This window comes from Ixodes scapularis, unplaced genomic scaffold (assembly GCF_016920785.2).
Source record: "Ixodes scapularis isolate PalLabHiFi unplaced genomic scaffold, ASM1692078v2 PGA_scaffold2__306_contigs__length_199485367, whole genome shotgun sequence".
Lineage (NCBI taxonomy): Eukaryota > Metazoa > Arthropoda > Arachnida > Ixodida > Ixodidae > Ixodes > Ixodes scapularis.
This window is the reverse complement of record NW_024609857.1, coordinates 77247145-77252152: the sequence shown is the minus strand read 5'-3', so window position 1 is coordinate 77252152 and position 5008 is coordinate 77247145. Positions and strand designations below refer to the sequence as shown.

The following is a 5008-nucleotide window of genomic DNA, read 5'->3' as shown; positions in this document are numbered from 1 at the left end:
AAACCTGTTGTTGAGGAACTGCGCAGCATGGTCGGCGAACTTCAACAACCGCCGACTCTTTCAGTACAAATTATGGTCTCTCAAGCATTATGCTATGCGAAATCATAGACCTCGACAGGCTGGAATAGATGGGGCGGCTTTTCTTCTTTTTTTTTTTTAGCTTTTTTGTTTTTTTTATCGATTTTGGCAGCTTTCGTAGTACCACTGCCTTTACGGAAGTATACAATTAATTTTCAAGTTCGAAAGACGGTGCCAAGCTTTCATTACACGCATGTTACCATCCGTAGCATTCGAAAGCACTGGGAGAAGTTATGTGCATTATTCTCCTCTTTTTGAAGTTTTTTGTTTTTAGTTTTTTATAATACCGAAGTTAACGTTTCTTAAAATAGATTTCACAAGCACGCGATTCCAGGTTACGAAGCCTTCTCTTACACTCGTCCTGTGGGAAAAGGTGGGGGTATTACCGTATTCATTAAATATATGAAGCGTGGTCGGTGTTTAAGTTGAATGTTTCGTTTAAGCAGGCGGAAGTAGTTGCATTCCGCTTGAGCACACCTTTTTTACCGCTGATATTACTGTCTATCTATTGGCCTTCGTGCTGCAATGGTCGTTCATTATTGGCTGAACATGATTCCGCGTTTTCATCCCTTTCTAAAGAAGAACGTGTATCTGTGGTTAGAAATATTAATAATAATATACTTCGTCATACAAAAGCTATAGTTGCAGACTTCCTTGACGTCGTTTGTAAATGGGGACAAGACACTAAAATTCGTAAAGCCACAAAGAGAAATTTTTTATCTGGCAAGCTTTCCTGTATCTGGCATCGATCACCTAAATATTCTAGCGCAGAACTCGGATATTAAGCCTGCAAAAGTAGAAACAGAGCTTCCTGACCACTATTTCATATGACGAAAATAATCCCTGGAGAAGGGGAACAAGAGGGACAGAGGACAAACATAAATCTCCAAACACAGCTAGGTGACTGGTGAGCGACCGAAAAAATCCGCCTGGTCCGGGTATCGAACCCGGGACCTCTCTATTACAGGTGGAGCGCTCTACCAATTGAGCTAACCAGGGGTTAGACATCAGTAGAGCAAACGGGTTTTATCAGCCGCCACCAGTCTAACACCAACAAGGGTGAAGCTTGCAATTTTTAAGGTTATGATTATAATGCAATTAAATGCAAAAGTGCAAGCGAGCTGGACAAGAATGACGAAAATAATCCCTGGAGAAGGGGAACAAGAGGGACAAAGGACAAACATAAATCTCCAAACACAGCTAGGTGACTGGTGAGCGACCGAAACAATCCGCCTGGTCCGGGTATCGAACCCGGGACCTCTCTATTAGAGGTGGAGCGCTCTACCAATTGAGCTAACCAGGGGTTAGACATCAGTAGAGCAAACGGGTTTTATCAGCCGCCACCAGTCTAACACCAACAAGGGTGAAGCTTGCGATTTGTCTGCTGATGTCTAACCCCTGGTTAGCTCAATTGGTAGAGCGCTCCACCTGTAATAGAGAGGTCCCGGGTTCGATACCCGGACCAGGCGGATTTTTTCGGTCGCTCACCAGTCACCTAGATGTGTTTGGAGATTTATGTTTGTCCTTTGTCCCTCTTGTTCCCCTTCTCCAGGGATTATTTTCGTCATTCTTGTCCAGCTCGCTTGCACTTTTGCATTTAATTGCATTATAATCATAACCTTAAAAATTGCAAGCTTCACCCTTGTTGGTGTTAGACTGGTGGCGGCTGATAAAACCCGTTTGCTCTACTGATGTCTAACCCCTGGTTAGCTCAATTGGTAGAGCGCTCCACCTCTAATAGAGAGGTCCCGGGTTCGATACCCGGACCAGGCGGATTTTTTCGGTCGCTCACCAGTCACCTAGCTGTGTTTGGAGATCTATGTTTGTCCTTTGTCCCTCTTGTTTCCCTTCTCCAGGGATTATTTTCGTCATTCTTGTCCAGCTCGCTTGCACCTTTGCATTTAATTGCATTATAATCATAACTATTTCATATGTTGTTCTTTAACGCAGTTATTCGGTCAGTCGACCCCAGTCAGTTTTGAAAGGGAAGTTTCCAGCGTTGACCACAAGGGCTTTGATAAACTGGTGACTCAGTATATTTGGGACATGTTTGTGCAAACTGTAGCTCCCGCTTATAGATAAATATATGTGTAGCACAGCTTAAAACTTTCAGGCAGATGGCTACGCGTACTGTAAAATTTTTACAACCTAAAGCAGGTAAAAATGGACGTCTGCTGAAATACTGGCTGCAATCAAGGAAAAATACTTGTGTTGGGCGCAATCAAGGTGGTCCCCACTGCTTTAACGTGCTCCGGTTGACGTACAGTGCAGAAACAAGGTGAATGCCATGATACAATGTGCCAAACGTATTCACTTCCTTAACAGAGTTAGGGACTCCCGTTTTAACATCAAAGCAACCTGGTCTTTGGTCAACAATCTAAGTGGTGCAACGACGACAATGACTACCAACAGATATTTATTATCACATTTTCGTCTGACGGGAAATGTGTTGCTAATAATTTCAGTGACTTTTTTCTCGGGTGACAGGTACCGCGAGACAACATCCAGACTCGCGCACTGTACTAAATAGTGTATTGGGCCAGCGCTTTTGCCTTCTTATTCTAAAAATGAACTCAGGTCAATTGTCTTTACATTAAGTCGAATTAATCCCGAGGTACAGACGGCATTTCAATCATAATTTACACGGACATTTTGACACAATATCAAATGCTTTGCTTTCATTTCTAAATAACATTTTCTAGAGTGGAGTCCCACCCATTACTGTGAAAACGGCGGTAGTTACTCCACTTTTTAAAGGTGGGGCGCGTAAAGGCATAGAACATTATCGGCTTATTTCAATCGTAACTTCTATTATCAAGGTTAGAAAAACGTTTATGGTCAACTAACACGAGTGTCATAGAAAGGCATAGCGTTTTGTCGCCTTATCAGTATTGTTTCATCCAGGGTCCAGGTAAGCAAACGCTCCTTGAGGTCAAATTGCTTGCATGCTCTTTTTGGACGTAAGTAAGGTATTGGACAGTGTATGCCAGACTGTTGATAACAAAACTTTCGCGGGTATGATTTTTAAAAATTTTTCTTGTACTACTCGAAACCTCTCTACAGGACAGACGTCATTGCGTTTCGATTGGCCAGTTGCAGAGCATATTTTCAAAACTCAAAGTCGGTTTTCCGCAGGGCTCTGTTCCGAGTCCCTTATTATTTAATATTTTTGCAAATGACCTTTACAGTGCTGTGCAGTTTTCGTCACTTCAATGTGCAGACGACACTGTTTTTTATTTACGGCATTAAGCTATCCAGGTGCGATATCTTCTTTGGAGGGTGTGGTGACTAAAACTATGGGCTGGTTTGCAGCGAATTTAATTCTTTGTAATTGCTCGGAAACGCAACTTATTTGTTTTCAAAACCCTTTAAGAAAGTTATACCAACTTATCCTTAATTGCTAGATACGTCTGTTTGCTTATCGTTTTCTTGTGAACCAGTGAAATACACATCCACAGTGAAGTACCTCCTACTGTTGTTCGACTGTGACCTTGCGTGGAACTCCCACCTTGCCACGTCTGCAAGGAACTTCGCGCACTATCTTATTTGCTACATATTACACGATATTATATGCCCTTATCAGTTCGTAAAATTGTTGTAAATGCTTTACGTTATGGTATACTTCGATATGACATAAGTGTGTATGTTCATTGTGTTCTATGTTGGCAAAGTAGAATAAATTCAATTTTGCATTTTTCGTTAAAAAAGTGTTTCCTACGATCTACGCATAGGAAAGGACATAGGCGCGATTAAGACATTACTTCTGCCCGGTTTTAATTCACTGCCGTTCAAAACGACTGCACATAGGTATTTTTGGTCTAGCCCTTTTAAGACCCCCTACGTTCCTGCACATGATCTAATTCCTAACCCGCTTTCGGACTTCTCCGTGTTCCCCGAGATATGGAAAAAGAATTCGCATATGCTATGTCCCAGAATTTTTTAAGAAACTTACGTCCTGAGTTCTGATTGCGAACTCCAAATACAAGCTGAAAGGGGTTTTGAGTAGCATTATCCTATAATGAGAACGTGTTATACTATGAAAAGGTTTTTTTACTATGGTTTCTTATTCACAGATCTTTTTTTTGGGACACGTTCTGCTGTCAGCCAGGCACTGCGAAAAAACAAAATGCGGCTTTGGCGGGTTCTATTTCTGTATTAGTTTATTTGGATATGCAATAAATTATTATTATTTTAGTAGCAGTAGTAGTAGTAGTAGTAGTAGTAGTAGTAGTTGTTGTTGTTGTTGTTGTTGTTGTCGTAGTAGTAGTAGTAGTAGTAGTAGTGGTCAGGGACTCAAGCCGAAAAAATATAACGTTTCTGTTACGGTTACCGTTTCCTGTTGACATCGCTTTCGTTTGGATTTTTTTTCGGTTTTATGTTTAACGGTTTCGGTTACCGGTTAAACGTTCCTAAAAACCGTTGTCATCCGGTTTCTCCCATAATTTGTTTTATTGAATTGCTAGACAGCCGTTTTATTATAAGCGATTTAAAGTAGTCCCAGATTTGATACAACGGGACATTCACAACACCAACTAAAAACAATTTTAGTACTTCTAATCGGTCAAAAGTTGCACACGTTTCTAGCTTCGACGCTTGTTCATTACATATTTTTGCATGATATAGTTTGATACCCAAGCATACATGTTACCATTGCTAACCGGGTATCTTAGCAGTCTATACAATAAAAATAAATGTCGCCACTTTGTTGTTTTCCAACGTTTGTAAACAACCCTGGGAAAGTTCCCACTGCGTGCTGGAAGAACAGTATGCACTTTCATGGTATTCGGGCCGTTTCTGGCCGTCATGACAGGGAGCCGAGACCACTTTCGGTTCGAGTTTTGTTTGCATAATTTTAAAGGGCAACATCACAGCTATGTTTCGTGTGCTCCGAAATTAAATCTTTCTTTTGTAATGCTTTCCGCGTCCACTG

At 41.3% G+C, this 5008-nt stretch overlaps 2 non-coding genes across 2 annotated transcripts; one reads left to right on the top strand and one right to left on the bottom strand.

Moving 5' to 3' along the window:
- Positions 1–1308: 1308 nt before the first annotated feature.
- Trnar-ucu lies at positions 1309–1381 on the bottom strand. The gene has a single exon. It is a non-coding gene; the product is annotated as a tRNA-Arg (tRNA).
- Positions 1382–1778: 397 nt separating this feature from the next.
- Trnar-ucu lies at positions 1779–1851 on the top strand. Its single transcript has one exon. It is a non-coding gene; the product is annotated as a tRNA-Arg (tRNA).
- Positions 1852–5008: the final 3157 nt, after the last annotated feature.